Source organism: Lepidochelys kempii, chromosome 3 (genome assembly GCF_965140265.1).
Source record: "Lepidochelys kempii isolate rLepKem1 chromosome 3, rLepKem1.hap2, whole genome shotgun sequence".
Taxonomy (NCBI): Eukaryota; Metazoa; Chordata; order Testudines; family Cheloniidae; genus Lepidochelys; species Lepidochelys kempii.
This window is the reverse complement of record NC_133258.1, coordinates 186,769,396-186,787,828: the sequence shown is the minus strand read 5'-3', so window position 1 is coordinate 186,787,828 and position 18,433 is coordinate 186,769,396. Positions and strand designations below refer to the sequence as shown.

At 42.4% G+C, this 18,433-nt stretch overlaps 1 protein-coding gene across 6 annotated transcripts in view; it reads right to left on the bottom strand.

The window, feature by feature from the left end:
• CCDC85A (coiled-coil domain containing 85A) overlaps positions 1–18,433 on the bottom strand; it is a 192,575-nt gene that overhangs the window by 86,126 nt on the left and 88,016 nt on the right. The gene's annotated exons all lie outside the window — the stretch shown is intronic.

Here is an 18,433-nt window from a genome sequence, read left to right as displayed (position 1 = left end):
TGGTCTAGGATTGAATTTCTGGTCAAAACCAGAGAGACAGTCCACTCCAACCCAGAATAGCAGATAGCCCAGTGGTTAGAACACTCACGTGGGATACTCAGGTTTTAAAAGGATCCTTTGGTGATTATTAATTTTAAGATGGATTCACAATTTCACATCATCCAATGGCTTACACAGCTGAATACAGCTAGACATGCCTCATCATAGCAGCTTCTTTTACCTGATAGTTCTTGAAGTGGAAGTGATTTTCTCTTCACGTGATATTCCTTATAAAACGTTTCCCCCCATTCGTATTTAAGAAAACTGCATCTTTCTGCATTGACCATTTTGTGACATATCACATTCACATCCTTTTATATCAGTCACTTTGTATTAACATTTATATGCATTTTCATAGAGACAAGCAATGTATCCCAAGTATAGCATTCCATTTAGTTGATTTAGCTATTCATTTCATTCTGGCAACAAGATTGAGCTATTCTCTACATACTATTCTGTCAAAGTGCTATTTTCCTTAAGACTTTATTTGGGTGAAGGGAAAATCTGCTACATTAGCTGAAAAACATTTACTGCCTCCATTAAGCAGGGTAAATTTGTAATAAAAAATATTTTATTTGTAAATTATATTAATGCTGATAATTACAACCCTGTAGTGTATGTATGTGTTCTTTCTCCCATACATACCACAGCAGTTTCAGCTATGAAATAGTAATGGTGGAATGCATTCTAGGATGATCTAAGGTTCATTAAGCCTGACTTCACAGCCTGTATCAACACTATAAGGAATAATTTATTCAGAGGGAAACACACATGACTCTTAAAGAGCCTGATTCTTTCTAGCCCTTTTGTAAGTAACAGTGGGAAGCAAAGGTGACTGTCTCAGTGGGGTTGTCCAGGAGCTCTGGGAGGTATTTTGCCTTCCTTGAGACAGAATGCTCCCTAGTGCTCCTCCTGGACTCACATTACTTCCAACACAGTGTATAAATGCTACAGGAAATCCAGATCAGACTTCAGGAGATTACAGCATATGCATTAGAGCTCAGAGCTCCCCAAAGCACATTAAATTATTTAAAAAATTAGCACCCTACATTGCCAGAAATAGTCAAAGGCCACAATCCTCACTGAGGACCAAAAAAAGACAAAAAGACAAAAATTCCCACCCCACGCACATACCAGTATGATGTTTCTAGGCCCCTTCTAAAATTAGAATAATTTTACAAAATTGAATTGCCTCTGAACTGAAACTGTCTTATCCAATTACCCCCTAAATCTACCTCCCCTGTCACAAAACTGTCCTCTGGCAGAGAACCACCCATAAAAAATATTCAGGTGATTTATTTCTGCTCCACCTGGTGAGGGGGTTGAGAGTTAAATTTGGGTTTACAACAGAAAGATAACCACAACCTTAACTATGGAGAGACACACTGACAAATACCACTTGGAGTTGTCACAGATCTGGTTGAGCTCCTCATGCTGGACACTCAGACTTCTGTGAGAGGATCCAAACACTGAATCCCACATGCCCTTAGCTTGCTAGAACTGGCCAGAGTTTATACACTCTTTCTGAGCTGGGCCTCGAGGCATTCATTCCAGGTGCAGGTGTAACGCCAACAGACCCTGGTCATCAGCAAGCAGGATCAAACCTGGGATCTCTGGAGCTTAGTGCATGAGCCTCTACAGCATGAGCTAAAAACTAACCAGCTGTTAGCTAAGGCTGTAGAGCAGACTCATTAATCTCTCTCTAAGTGGTTTTGGTGCCACTAGATGGGACAGAACACCACACCCAGGAGGTGTGTGGGTTACACAGGCACCCCTCTTGGCAGTGGGGACCCTACAGTATAACTACCAAGACACTGAAACTAGTCCCATCTATCCCAAGCCTCCCCAAAAGCTCTTGTATATTCCTCAGAATCCCACCAAACACATGGGCTTCGCAGTTTATAGTTTACCTCTTCAGAGGCACATGACAATGAAAGTAAATAGACAGAGGCTTAGCAAAAGGTTTCTGACTGAATTACTCCTAAGAGATAAGGCACAATCATGTACATAACAATGATCACCCTGAACACAATGCCCCTCACTCTAGCTCACCTTTTCTCTTATGAGGGACAGACAGACAGACAGGATTCCCTCCACCTGTAGCCAGACAGCCAGCCCCCCGCCCTCAGACCAGCATTGCTGGAAAAACAGGAGGAAGCCGGAACAGGGCACTTAACATATATTCCAGCACAGCCTTTGAAGCTGTGAAAGCACAGGTGTGCTGCTACAATGTGCCTCTGGGAACAGATAGGATGATTAAGCTCACAGCAGGCAGAGGCCCTGTGACAGACATGGCTCTTAGCCCCTACTAAATAGCGTGATGCACACACACACCAACATCCTAGGTGGGAAAATATTTACCCTGATAAAAGAAATGTCCAGTAGTTGACACTTATTGTTTCTGTCCCTTGCAAGTGTAAACTACTCTTGCGAAAGCTGGCGTCACCCAGACAGACCAGCCTCAATTTGGCATAAGAAAGGAGAAAGAGAATAAAGGAGTACAGAGGTATAAGTAGGGGACCTACAGCACCATGATTTTTGGAGTGCTTTTTACTATCTATCTGCTGGTCAGATAAGTGACAGCCTCCCAAGGCTTCTGCAGCTAAGAGGGTCCCTACGCCTTGTCCCTTATTCGTCCTTCCGCGGAATTGAGTGACCGATCCTGGCTTGGCACCGCTGGAATGGAGAGATGCAAGGAGGGTAAGAAGCACCCACACCTGATCTCCTATCTTTAGTGTACACATATTTTGAAATAGAGCTCTATACTTTGTTTTCTTTCTTTGGGATTGTGGCTTCAGTTTTGTAACTTGTTTGTGTGTGTAACATCTCTACATTTAAATAAGTAGGCACTAGCAATTTTGTAACCACATGATTAGAATCTAGCTTAATAAATTTTGGTAACCATTTGTGCATAAGCCTGACTTGTTTTCTCTGGTTTACTGTAAAGCAGCCGACACAATTAAAGAACCTCAGCCGTTTTGGCTATAAAGCCTGGCCATTAGGTGGGAGTACTAAGAGCCTAGCGTTGAGTTGTGCCGCCTCCACGGGGCAAACTCTTGGGGCACCTGTCAGTCAATCCTGGCTGCCCGCTGCGAAGGAGCTCTGAGCTCTAGCAGTTAAAGTCACGGGTGTGGAGAGGCTCTTAGTGCTGCCATTGGGGCACCTGTCAGTCAGTATTGACTGCCCGCTGCGAAGGAGCTCTGAGCTCTAGCAGTTAAAGTCACGGGTGGTTAGGACCTTGGGACATCCGTCAGCCTAGCCCGGGCTGCCCGCCGCGAAGGGACAGTGCGTCCTAGCGGTTAAAGTCATGGATGGTATAAACGGGCATAGCTGGCACCTCACCAAACATCCTTGGCCGTCGGCTAACAGAAATTGGCGTCACGAACAGGATTGTGATATAGGCTGCACTACAGTAACACAATGAAACCAGTCATGATAAACACCACAGAATTCCCTGAGCTAGAGAAAAGTTTGACCCAAGAGGGATGGGGAAATCACTCTAGCTCACCTTTTCCCTTATGAGGGACAGACAGACAGACAGGATTCCCTCCACCCCAGATCAGGCCCCTGCAACAACTTTCATCAGCTTGAACAGGTGAAAATAACCAAAAACCCAGAGTAGGGCAGCTACTGCCCTTTTATAACCTTCCAGTCTCCTCCCTCATATGACGTCCTGATCAGTCTCAACAGGTGAGAACTGACCCTTGCCAAGCAACTTCATTGTCAGGCAACCTCTCCCCTAAGAAACCAATTTTCCAAGATAGAAGTCAGCTTTTTGTCTAAGGTGCTTCTATTTGAATAGAGGATCATCAAGGTTTAACTACTGTTAGTCCTGTGCCACTACCCCTTGGAACTCCAGTCCAATATGGCGATAAGAGCACAACAGAGAATGCAAACAAACCCCCCAATCAAAATGGAGCATGCAGTCTGACACAGATCCATATAAAGAGTCCCCAATATTAAACAGAATTCATAAGTTGTACATAGATACCCCAGATCATCACAGGAGTCTTATACAATCTTCTGCTTCCAGATAGGATGACCAAATAGTAAGTGTGAAAAATCAGAACATAATTTTTTTTTTTGGGGGGGGGGGGAGCAGGAGGGCATAGTTCATAGAATTATAAAATAATAGAATAGCAGGGTTGGAAGGAACCTCAGGAGGACATCTAGTCCAACCCCCTGCTCAAGCAGGACCAACACCAACTAAATCAACCCAGACAGGGCTTTGTCAAGCCAGGCCTTAAAAAAACCTCTAAGGAAGGAGATTCCACCACCTCCCTAGGTAACACATTCCAGTGCTTCACCACCCTCTGAGTGAAAAAGTTTTTCATAATATCCAACCTAAACCTCCCCCACTGCAACTTGAGACCATTACTCCTTCTTCTGTCATCTGCTATCACTGACAACAGTCTAGATCCATCCTCTTTGGAACCCCCCTTCAGGGAGTTGAAAGCAGCTATCAAATCCCCCCTCATTCTTCCCTTCTGCAGACTAAATAATCTCAGTTCCCTCAGCCTCTCCTCATAAGTGACATGCTCCAGCCCCCTAATCATTTTTGTTGCCCTCTGCTGGACTCTTTCCAATTTGTCCACATCCTTCTTGTAGTGTGGAGACCAAAACTGGACACAGTACACCAGATGAGGCCTCACCAATGCCAAATAAAGGGGAATAATCACGTCCCTTGGTCTGCCGGCAATGCTTATACTTATACAGCCCAAAATGCCGTTAGCCTTCTTGGCAACAAGGGCACACTGTTGACTCATATCCAGCTTCTCGTCCACTGTAACCTCTAGGGTCCCTTTCTGCAGAACTGCTGCCTAGCCAGTTGGTCCCTAGTCTGTAGCAGTGCATGGGATTCTTCCATCCTAAGTGCAGGACTCTGCACTTGTCCTTGTTGAACCTCATCAAATTTCTTTTGGCCCAATCCTCCAATTTGTCTAGATCCCTCTGTATCCTATCCCTACCCTCGAGCATATCTACCTCTCCTCCGAGTTTAGTGTCATCTGCAAACTTGCTGAGGGTGCAATGAACACCAGATGTTGAAGAAAACCGGCCCCAGGACCGACTCTTGGGGCACTCCACTTAATACCGGCTGCCAACTAGACATGGAGTCATTGATCACTACCCGTTGAGCTCGATGATCTAGCCAGCTTTCTATCCATCTTATCGTCCATTCATCCAGCCCATACTTCTTTAACTTGCTGGCAAGAATACAGTGGGACACCATATTAAAAGCTTTGCTAAAGTCAAGGAATAACATGCCCATTAGACAAAGCCCATAATATTGGGATGTTTGGTCACCTTACCTCCAGCGGAGATGAACAGTGGCACATGCCAGCACACATTTTCATCTCAGTAAATGGACATTTACTAGAGTTATGCCTTGGGCGTTAAATAAGAATATGCCTGTGAGGCTAGAATGCCATCCCCTGTATTAATTAAACCATGGAGAAGGTTCTTGAAGGTCCTAAGAGTTTTTTTCTAGTGAGAGATAAGGTTGGGGTTAATTTATTGTTTGACGTTCTCTGTTTATACACAGAACCATCAATGGAAAGTATTTGCCCACAACAGGTATATCAATGTATCTGTTTTCTGTTTTGAGGTACCACAATGAGGGGTTAGGCGGGGGAATGCTTCTGGAAACAATGTCTGACTGATACTAACATCATTCCCAGATAGTAATTTTAGGCATAATGAGAATTCAGAGAACCCAGGGCTGTAGCAGGTCTTGGAGAATGCCAATAGATTCAGGTTTAATTTTTATTAGCCACGTTTCAGGTTGTTTAATAATGGATAGGATATTGCACATCATAAATGAAAGAGATAAAAGTTATAAGAACTTGCCTTCCACATGATTTGTTTATAATGCTGCACATTTGTACTTTAAAGGTGCGAGCAATGCTTTCTGTACAGGCTTTATCAACCTGAGGATAGTAATATCCCAGACTTTTACCTAGAGTTCATTACATTTCTAGCAAGATGACAAATAACAATGAACATCGAGCTTTCATTTTTCCAGCCAAGAATTTAAATCCCTCCTGAAGACCTATTTCCACAGCACCTACAAGAAACTAGCTGAAAAAGTCATCTACTTATCTTCTTTTCTCTGTGGTGAACTGCAGGGACTAAACCTGGGAACAACTGCAGGGCAGGGAAAGAGGAAAGGCAAGAGCTGATTATGGAGGAAGAACGGGAATTTAGTGTATTTAACTTTTAAAATATATACAAAATTAGAATCCATAACAAACGTGTAACTAATATGACATGCACTTATCATCTCCCTGACCACTTTGCTTGTCTGCTGTATACCTCTCCACTGCCCTTCTTCTGTCTCTGTCTTTTAAACTGTGCATTGTTCAGGGCAGAGACTATGTCTTCCATTGTGTTTGGCAAGTGCCTGGCACATTCTGAGCACTGCTAAAATTTAGCTAATAATAATACATCCCATTATCCATAGGGAACTCCAACAAGGCATCTATGAGCAAGAAGCAACAGCAAAGGCAAAAGGTCAGAGAGACACACACAGAGGATGGCAGAGGAGCAATAGCCAGTGCAGCAGAAAATGACACAATGTGACATCTGAGTAATTTAGTTTTCACCATTCCTCAGCATGTTTGGATATTGCTCTCAGGCTCTGACCTTCAGTAAGTTGTGACTATAGCAGAAAAATAGTTCAGGCCAGGGTTCCATAGCACATACATCAAGAGGACATACCTGGAAGTCATCATATAATTTGATTTGCAACCAACATAAAATAGCCACAACTAAAGTTATGTCCTCACTCCATCTAGTGCCAGTCCGAATCCCAGAGGAATCCTGGCTTTTGTAACAGCTGTAATCTTTTCAATGTGCATGCAGAGGGCCAAATTCTGCCCTCAGTCACGCTTCAAGACAATAGGCCAACCCCGTCTCTGGGGTAAGGCCACTGAAGTCAGTGGAGATACCCTATGGGTGAATTTGTCCCAATACGGTTGCACAGGTCATACCGAGAACAGATTTTGGCCCATAATGGTATTTTTAAAAATAACCAAATTAATATATTTACTTTAATAACAATAAACATTTTTGCCTGCTATTCACTGTCTGGGCAGAACTCTAATGGGTTTAAAAGGAAATCTCAATGCCAAATTCAGCATGGCAATCTGGTAGAATAGGTACAGAACAGGTGTAAATCACTTAGTAAAATAGGATAAGTGGTAATACTGGAACTTTCCCTGTTTAGCTGGGGTGGGGGGATTCTTTACCTCCTGGTAGTAGCTTATTCTACTACACCCCTCTGGCACCTGAGACTTACATCACATTGTTTTTCATGCACACTGAATGCCAAATCGGTGCACACTATCCTACTTTACCATTTACATCTGTTTTATAACCAACTTATGGCTGACATGAAATGTCAACCACCATTTGTTTGGCTGCTCAATCTGACTCCCTGAATGCAGCTTCTGCGAAGCCACTCCAGGCTAAGTACTCACTAGGTTCCCAATTGGTCTTTATTTTAGAAGTTTGAAGTACTTGAAGCTGCCCACTTCAGCCCTAATTAACAACATTCTCAAGTGCTGTTATTTTTCTCCTCACAGCTGCCAGATGGAGCAGTGCAGATTACTCTCTGCCTCATCATTTGAGTGTATATTTTTTTTAAAAGCATCTGTTGCCATAGTGTACTTCTTCCTTCCCCTTTGATCTCAGCACATTTACCCCGTTTGATCCTAACACATAATAACCAAGTGTAATGAATGCTGCCTTCCTTCTGAGTTTCAGATACTACTACTGGGCCATTTCACTGTTTTCGTTATGTGCTTATTTTTATTAAAAATATTTCTCATAACAATTAACTAACAGGCCAGTGTAGCAGGTCGGTCTGAAACACAGCTGGCCTAGTGGTCAGGCTGTAGCTCCACAGTTCTTTTCAATCTCTCTGTCCTGGAGGGCCTCAGCTCCCCTTCCTTTTCCTGCAGGGTTCTGTCATGACAGAGGGAGGATGGGAGCAAGGTAGGAGACCCGGGCCCTCCCACTCCACTGGGTCCAGAACCAGGCCCTAAAAGAGTATTTCAGTGCCCGGACCACTTGTTGGTCCACCCTTTTAGAGAACTGTGTAATGAATTGTGTTACTCAAACATACAGCTAACAGAATGTTACTAACCATTAGGAAAGGGATAGATAATAAATCAGAAAATACCATAATGACACTACATACATCCATGGTATGTCCACACTTTGAATGCTGTGTGCAGTATTCATCACCCCATCTTATAAAAAATATATTAGAAATGGAAAAGGTAAAAAGAAGGGCAATACAAATTGTTAGGGACATGGAACAGCTTCCATATGGGGAGAAATTAAAAAGACTGGGACTGTTCAGCTTGGAAAAGAGACAACTAAGGAGTGTATGATACAGGTCTATAAAGTCATGAAAAGGTGGAGAGAAAGTGAATAAAGAAGGGTTATTTACCCCTTCACATAACACAAGACTTAGGGGTCACCTGATGAAATTAATAGCAATTAAGTTTATAAAACACAAAAAGAAATTCTTCACACAACACTCAGTCAACCTGTGGAACTTCTTGTCATGGGATATTGTGAAGGCCAAAAGTATAACTGGGATCAAAAAAATAATTAGATATTTTCATGGAGGATCAGTGGCTATTAGCCAAGATGGTCAGGGACACATCTGGTTGGGTGTCACTAAACTACCATCTACCAGAAGCTAGGACTGGATGACAGGGGATGGATCACTCAATAATTGCTGTGTTCTGTTCATTCCCTTTGAAGCATCTGGCACTGGCCACTGTCAGAAGACTGGATACTGGGATAGATGGACCAATAATCTGACCCAGTATGGCTGTTCTTATATACTGAATGTTAGAAAAATTAATATTATTTATAGTACTATAAGAAAATATAATGGAATGTTTGCTTTTTTATGCCTCTCTGCTGCTGCAGCATTTCAGAACTTAGCAGAAACAGCTTCAGGGCTGCGTACTATAGGCAACTGGTCTGTGTATCTGAACTATAAAATAGCACGGTGAAGCAGAGTGTCAAGAGGAAGTTGTTAGCTCCAGGTATATTTCCCTCCCTCTCAACAAGACAAGCTAAAAAGTAAAAACCCAAGGATACATAAATAGACCAATAAGAATAAACAACTGCTGTAAGACAAGAACAACTGGATGGAGCCAGTGGGGTTGATAGCAGAGAAGAGATGGGTTGGAAATCAGACAGATAAAAGTAAGTTTTAGCAGGATAGGGAAAAATGAGAAGGTTACTCACCTTGCAGTAACTGAGGTTCTTCGAGATGTGTGTCCCTGTGGGTGCTCCACTCCAGGTGATGGCGCATCCCAGCGCCGTTGATCAGAGATCTTTGGTAGCAGTGCCTGGTTGGGATGCACGCGCTCAACTGCTGTCTTGCAGCCTTATTAGAGTCTGCCTAAGCATGCGTGTCCCACACCCCCCTCAGTTCCTTTTCTACTGTACAGATGGAGCACCTACAGGGACACGCATCTCGAAGAACCTCAGTTCCTGCAAGGTGAGTAACCTTCTCTTCTTCTTTGAGTGCTGTCCCTGTGGGTGCTCCACTCCAGGTGAATGTGAAGCAGTACCCACTATGGCTGGTGGGACTTTGGGGTTGTGGCAGTGACAACTGTAGACAGTACTGTGTGGCCTACTATGGTGTCTGCCGTAGTATCCTGTGTGATAGCGTAATGTTTGGCAAATGTGTGGTCAGATGTCCATGTGGCCACCTTGCAGATGTCAGTAATAGGTACGTTATGGAGGAAGGCAACAGATGTTGACATCGCCCACATTGTGATCCACTTGGAAAGGCGTTGCTTAGAGATAACCGCACCCTTCGATCTCTTGGTAGTGGAGACAAATAGCCAAGGGGATTTACGAAATGGTTTAGTCCTGTCTAGATAAAAGACAGTTGCCTGTCTGATGTCGAGGGTATGTAGTGCCACTTCGTGCGGAGTCTTATGAGGTTTGGGATAGAATGCAGGTAAGTATATTGGTTGGTTAAGGTGGAAGGTTGACACCACCTTAGGGAGAAATTTAGGGTGGGGTCGCAAGGTAACTTTGTCTTTAGAGAAGGTTGTGTACAGAGGGTAGGCCATCAGAGCTCTTATTTCCCCTGCTCTTCTTGCTGATGTTATGGCAACCAAGAAAGCTACCTTCATAGACATGTGGAGAAGGGATGAGGTAGCTAAGGGCTCAAAGGGATGTTTCATAAGACCATGAAGAACTAGGTTGAGATTCCAGGCAGCTCCCAGTGATAATAGCATTGTCTTTAAAACATACATCATAAGAACTAAAAGAAACTGTTTAAGCCTAAATTGAAGTGAATTTCATTTGTCATCCAGAAACCCCAAGCTATACTCCCTGCTGGATCTCTTCCTACTGGGCAGGAGCACCTCTATTTGGGGCGTGGTCACAGGCTGTAGCAGTTTAGCCTGCCAGCGGATAACGTTCCACTCCTCTGGCCTCTCCTTGGTTCCCAGCTCTAAAGGGTGAAGGGTCCTGATCACTGCTGGCCTCACAAGTACTGCTGTTGCTCTTCCCACAGCTCCAGGCATCTGCCTCACTTCCTGGCACATCCTGTAGCTCCTTTCCCCCTCTCCTCACCTGGGCTGCCAGTGCCCTTTTAAACTGTCCCTCCACCTGCAGCATGCCCTGCAGCTGCTCTGGGGTGGGGGCTACCCCACCCAGTACTGCTCCAGGGCTTGCTCTGGTTTAGCTTGGGGTCTGTAAATCCCATCACAGTCAGATTGTTAACAGATGCTGTCATAAATATAAAGGGACGGGTAAACACCTTTAAAACCTCTCCTGGCCAGAGGAAAAACCCTTTCACCTGTAAAGGGTTAAGAAGCTAGGATAACCTCACTGGCACCTGACCAAAATGACCAATGAGGAGCCAAGATACTTTCAAAAGCTGGAGGGAGAGAGAAACAAAGCATTGGTCTGTGTGATGCTTTTGCCAGAGACAGAACAGGAATGGAGCCTTAGAACTTAGTAGGTAAGCTAGCTAGATATGTGTTAGATTATGATTTCTTTAAATGGCTGAGAAAATAAGCTGTGCTGAATAGAATGGATATTCCTGTCTTTTTGTAACTTAAGGTTTTGCCTAGAGGGATTCTGTATGTTTTGAATCTAATTACCCTGTAAGGTATTTACCATCCTGATTTTACAGAGGTGATTCTTTTTTACTGTTTCTTCTATTAAAATTCTTCTTGTAAGAACTGAATGTTTTTTTCATTGTTCTTAAGATCCAAGGGTTTGGGTCTGTGGTCACCTATGCAAATTGGTGAGGAGTTTTATCAAACCTTCCCCAGGAAGTGGGGTGTAAGGGTTGGGAGAATTTTGGGGGGAAAGACGTTTCCAAACAACGCTTTCTCAAAAATAAACCCGGTCAGACGTTTGGTGGTGGCAGTGGAAGTCCAAGGACAAAAGGTAAAATAGTTTGTACCTTGGGGAAGTTTTAACCTAAGCTGGTAAAAGTATGCTTAGGAGGTTTTCATGCAGGTCCCCACATCTGTACCCTAGAGTTCAGAGTGGAGAAGTAACCTTGACAGCTGCATACAAAAATAAGTGCACACTTTCAGGAGTCTGGTCTTATGTTTTTCTGTAGATGGATCCTACAAAAAAAATTCCAGCACCCCTTAAGTTTGGGGACATCTATACAGTGATGCTAACATTGCTGCAGCTGTCCATAGACACTAAAAGAGTAACATTTAGCACTTATGACTGACAATCAAACTGCTTCAGGAACATAGGAACTGCCAGACTGGATCAGACCCAAGATCCTTCTAGTCCAGAATCCCATCTCCAACAGTGGCCAGAAGCAGATGCTTCAATGGAAAGTGTGAAAACCCTGCAGTAGACAGATGTTGGATAATCTGCCTCCCTCCATAGATCTGCTCCTGATCCTTAATACTTAGAGACTGGCTTATTTATATAAAAGCGTTACAATATTCTCCCATTCTAACATCTTGCTAGCTTTTTTTTGCCACATTGAGCAGCGTTCTTCACTGAGTTATCTACAGTAATATCCAGGTATTACCAAAGTTGATGTAGTAAATTTATAACCCTATAAGGTATATAAGTAGTTTACATTTTTCTCCCAATATTCATTATTTTGTATTTATCAACCCTGAATTTCATTTGCCATAATGTTGCCCATTCATCTAGCTTGGGTAGGTCTCTCTGAAGTGCCTCTCCCCCTTCTAGATTATTAATAAATGTATTAAATAACACGAGACCTAGTACAGAATCTTGAGGCACCTGCTGTTGACCTTTTGCCATGATAAAATTGACCATTTAATCCTACACTTTGCTTTCTGTCTCCTAGCCAGTTTTTGATCCAAGCCAATACTCTGCCTCTCACATCATTAGTTTATTCAATAGCCTCCTCTGCAGGACCTTTTGGAAGTCCAAATAAATTATGTCAACCAGTGCTCTTTTATCCACTACTTTATTAACACATTTAGAGAACTATAAGAGATTAGTGAGACATAGTTTTACTTTGTATAAAACTTGCATTATCTCATGATCTTCCAGGAGTTTTGTTGTTTTATTTCTAATTAGTGTTTCAACCAATGGGCCAGGTGCAAACCAATGGGCCAAGTGCAGATGTAAAGCATACTGGTTTATAATTCCCAAATCAACCCTAGAAACTTTTTTAAGTCTAGAAACAATATTTGCTACTCTCCGGTTCTCTGGAACATTTAGATGAGTGATTGGATATCTGTATTAGTAATTAAGCCTCTTCATATTTCTCCTAGATATACCACCTGTGCCTGGTGACTTATTCCTTTTGAAATTATCAATTCTCTCCTGTACTACTTCTTCTGACACTTCAGTTTCCAAGAGTAACTCATCTTTATTATCAGAAAAGTGCAGGTCTTCAGCAGGTATCTCCCCAACATCCTCTGTGGTGAAGACTGATGCAAAGAAATTGTTTAGTTTCTCGGTCATGTCCTTGCCTTCCTTAATTATTCCGTAGCCTCTGAAGATTCCAGTGGGCCCACAGGTGGAACTTCTAATTTCCTTCTTACATATTGCCCACTATAATTTATGCTCTTGCTTCACTAGGTCAGATTTCCAAATTTTGAAGGATTACTGCTTGGCTTGAATTGCCTCTCAACTTTTGCCATTTAGCCATATTGATTTACTCCTTGCCTTCATTGTTCCCTTTTTGTTCAGCATTACACATGCTTTGTGAGACTCTATTATTGTTTCCTCAAGTACTATCCATGCCACTTCTACGGATATTACTTCCCTTACTTTTAACTTTAGGGCCTATTAGACTAGCCTCATTAAAATGAAATCTCCTTTTCTGAAGTTTAGTCAATTGTCACCTTTTTGGTTCCCTACCTCTTGGTTCCCTTGGATGGTCAACCTAATTACATTGTGGTCACTATTACTCAGTGGCTCAGCTACTATAACTTCTTAAATTAGCTCCTGTGTTACTTATGATTGTCAAGAATAGCTTCTCCTCTTATGTGCTCTAGAACTTGCTGTTCCAATAAGTGAACACTTAAAGTATTGAGAAGTTGTTTCACTAAATTTTGTCCCATTCTGCCGTTTGACTATTTTACAGGTGGGTAGTTGAAGTCCCCCATTATTGCCATTTTATTAGATTTTGCTGCCTCATTGGTTTCTTTCAACATTGTGCACTCAACTTCTATTTCTTGAACTGGAGGCCAATAGTATAACCCTACTAATATATTCACATTCTCATCACTTAGGACTTGTTTCCATTGTGACGGGGCAAGGCCAGATGGCTATAGAAAAGTAGTGAGAAACAGGTATGTTAGCCCCAGGCTAAACAAATCTCTGTTACCATGGTAACCAAATGGCAGTTGCTCCAGGTTAATCAAGACATCTGGGGCCAATTAAGATCCTTCCAGAAAGCAGTGGAGACAGCTAGGTTGATTGGGACACCTGAAGCCAATCAGGGGCTGGCTGAACCAGTTAAAAGCCTCCCACTTAGTCGGGCGGGGGGGAGGGTGTGTGTCAGGAGCTGTAGAAGGGAGCCATGCTGCTGGAGAAACAGAGCAGTACAAACCTTATCAGGCACAAGAAAGGAGGCTCTGAGGTAAGGGTAACAGATATTGAGGAAGTGGGGGCTGCTGTGGGGAAGTGGCCCAGGGAATTGTACTTGTCCTGTTTCCAAAAAGTCAGCTACCAAGAGCTGCTACCAAGAGCTGCTACTATCAGGGTCCCTGGGCTGGAGCCTGGAGTAGAGGGTGGGCCCAGGCTCCCCCCTTCCCTCCCTGACTAATCACTGAGACTGGGAGACAACAGAGACTGTGTGAGGAGGGTTGCTTCTTCTCACCTCCCTTGCTGGCTTGTGATGAAAATGGCTCCGTAGGCTGTGACCTTTCTCTCTAGAGAGATAAGGGCTATGTGGAGGGTCACAGTGAGCCTTTGAGGCTAGCGTAATCCGTCAGGAAGCCCTGAGACAAGGTCGGAGCTTTGTCACACCATATAGTTTCAACAGTGTGGTTCTCTCCACTCACAATAGTTATCTCATTAGATTCTATGAAATCCTTTACATACAACACTAGTCCCCACCTCTTTGGTGTACTTTACCTTTCTCATATAGTTTGTAAACAGGTAGTACAGTTTTTTTGTTGAATTTTGCCATTCCACCAAGTTTCTAATGCCTGTTATATCAAGGTACATTGGAAGATATTCTAAATCACCTATTTTTGCTTTGAAGAGATTGTGGCCAGCTGCAGCATGGTGGGTGAAAGGGTAGGACATATGGGGCCTGAGTCACTGTCCCAAGTCTTCCCATGTGCCTCTCTGGTGGTGCAAAGACTATGGAATCTGGATTACCAACCCTGTTGGGAAATCCCTTGTATGGGGAAGTCTCCAGGGGATATAGATCCAGCTCCTTCCCCATTCTTCCCCAAACCTTCAGAGCAGAGAGCATATCAGGTTAGGAAATGGAAGGGGCTCCTTGCCCCCTCTGACCCAGCACATACAGACACAGTCTGGCCCTCAGAAAGTAACTTGAATCTGTTGATCCAATTCCCAACAATATGAAGTTGAGGGAAAAAAGTTAGGGAGCAGAATATTATGTGTAATTTGAACCATGGCTTGAGGGCCCAAACTCAAATCTCTCAGGCAAATAGTGGGAAGCGAAAGTTATAAGTATGGACCTGGCTGCTGGAAACACTAGAGCAAATGAAGGAGGATGGGAACTGTCATTCAGCAAGCCTGTGCAATTAGAGATTATAGTTGTCTCCCTTAGTCAGGCAGCAGGGCAAGGAGAAGGGAAGAAAAGGGTGAAAGTTTGGCTCAGTAACACAAACATTATTGATTACAAAGCTGTGAGACCAGCGACATCACTTGCCTTTCAAGGGGACATGGCAAACTATTTAAATGTATGTGGTATAAAAGTAAAAGCAAACAACATTACGTTAACAAATCAGTCAGATATGCATGGAAGGATTAGAATAAAAATAATAAAATAATAACCCCCGGACCTGCCCAGCAGTGTCACAACAAACATGCTAACATGGGGGTAAATCTGAGTTTGTGACTCTCACACAGTCCTAAGAGGAAGGAGTGTCTTGTATGACTCCACAATGAGCTGTGCATTGTTGTCTTCCCTTTCCACAGAGGGTCCCTGGTTCCAATGAAGCTCCCCTTGATAAGAAAGGGAAATATCACAGACCAAACATGCTTCTCAGAAAACCCAGAAGATTCTGTGCCATTTTAGGATCTGATCCTGAGCCCAATGCAGTCAGTGGCAAAGCTCCCACTGAATTCAATAGGCTCAGGATCAGACCTCTAGTGCAGGGGTTGCCAACCTGAGCCTGAGAAGGAGCCAGAACTTACCAATGTACATTGCCAAAGAGCCACAGTAATATGTCAGAAGGCACAGTAATATGTCATATGGCAGAGCAAGGGGTTGAGCAGTGAGCACCTCCCAGCACATTGGAAAGTTGGCGCCTGTAGCTTCAGCCCCAGAAGTCGCTGCCTATACAAGGTGCCACATATTAACTTCTGAAGAACCGCATGTGGCTCTGGAGCCACAGGTTGGCCACCCCTGCTCTCATGGATTAGAGGATTATTCCTAGGTACCCTATGAGACTGCTGTACTCAGCCGCCCATAATGAATGACTACACTTATTGTCACAATTCTAACTTAATGAGAAAATGGAAACTAATATCAGTCACTTTCTTACAAGCATGTCTAGTACATGACATGCAGCATTCTTCATTTCTCCTATCATCTAGCTACCATAAGTAATTAGCTTCATTATTGACAATTCAAAGGTGCCACTCTTTTCCCACCACCACATACCCTCATAGAAAGGGGATGATATTGACATATATTTCTTTGAATCACCTGGTGGATGTGAAGCTTCTATGACAACAGAGAATAGTATGCATATCTCCACTGAATGCATTTTACAAGTCATGGAAAAAAAAAGAAAAATGATTACTAGCACTGGCAAGATATGAAACCCATAAGTCATTATACTGCAATATTTAAACCATTTAATTCCTGTTGGTTAATAAAATACCATGACTCCACATCAAATTCAAGTGAAATTTGACAAATTTACCATATTCAGGTAAGCTGGTTTTGAATAAATTAGTGCTGATGATTTTTTTTCAAGCATACTTCTGCCAATTTAAGCAAACACTATCAAGAATGTGCATACTTTACAGCCTTATTCCTAAGGATATTTGCTTGTTTTTCACAAAGGTCCCTAAGACACATGTTTTACATTTCCTCTTATTTATTGGTCTTTATTTCTTTCTTTAATTCTTCATATAGGTTTTATTGTTACCTCTACACCCCCAATATTCAGCTTTGAGTTATATATATATATTTACCCTTGTTTTGCCGCTACAGAATGCCATTTTCTTTGCATGCTTTTGTCATTTATTTTAAAAGACACTTTTTCTTATTTGGCCAAAAAATATTGAAATTGTAGTTTACAAATGTGTTCCTATCCCATATCCTGTTGGTTTAAATCTTGTCACTACACTTTGCCTCTATTCATATCCCCTTTATCCTTCTGGTTTATGAATTTTCAGACATGTGACAATTATTATCTGGAGGCAGATAGAGAAGTGATATACTGTGCTCAGCACTGTGCCAAGTGAAGTTTACAAACAAAAGGTAATGTATCTTAGACCAGAGATAATACACTATGTTAAGTACAACACCAAAATATGCTGAATACAAATAAGCAGCACTTTCTACGCAAATATATACAAATACATAGCCTCCCAAATGAGACAGAATACCTAGGAATATTGGGCTAAAGTCACATTTGTATAGATACTCTTCCAAATCACACCTCCTGGTCTCAAGTCTGGCTCTGTGCCCCAAGAGAAGATTCACTGAGGAAGCATATACCATGATGCTACCATTTACATTCCTCTTGGTTTTCTGCCAATGAGTGCATGGTTGCAATATCCACTGGGGGAGAGGAAGTCCATATCATATGGAGCTAGGATATGCTGAATCAGATATTCCTCCTATTACCCTGACTGCACCGTCTTTGCCAGCCAGCTCTGCTCACATTTGTTGGCTGTTTGCAAGCCCCCTGGCAGAGGGGAAGTTGTGACCCATTAGTCTTATCAAAACTTTCCCATGGCCAACATTTCACTGCTGGGGGCCCCATGTCTTGGGTATGCTAGCAGAATCCAACCTAGACCTGGACTGAGTCTAACCCATTACCTGTAAAATACTGGCTGATCTGTTAATTAGGGCTGTCAAGCGATTCAAAAAAATGTGATTAATCGCATAATTTAAAAAATTAATCACTGTTAAACAATAATAAAATACCATTTATTTAAACATTTTTGGATGTTTTCTACATTTTCATATATATTGATTTCAACTACAACACTGAATACAAAGTATATAGTGCTCACTTTATATTTATTTTTATTACAAATATTTACAAAACAAAATAAATTGTATTTTTCAATTCATCTCATACAAGTACTGTAGTGCAATCTCTTTATCATGAAAATTGAACTTACAAATATAGAATTATTTACAAAAAAACTGTATTCAAAAATAAAACAAAGTCCACTCAGTCCTACTTCTTGTTGAGCCAATCGTCCAGACAAACAAGTTTGTTTACCTTTGCAGCAGATAATGCTCCCCACTTCTTGTTTACAATGTCACCTGAAAATGAGAACAGGCATTCACATGGCACTGTTGTAGCCAGCATTGCAAGATATTTATGAGCAGGTGTGCTAAAGATTTATAGTTCCTTCATGTTTCAACCACCATTCCAGAGGACATGCATCCATGCTGATGACAGGTTCTGCTCAATAACAATCCAAAGCAGTGCTGACCGACACATGTTTATTTTCATCATCTGAGTCAGATGACACCAGGAGAAGGTTGATTTTCTTT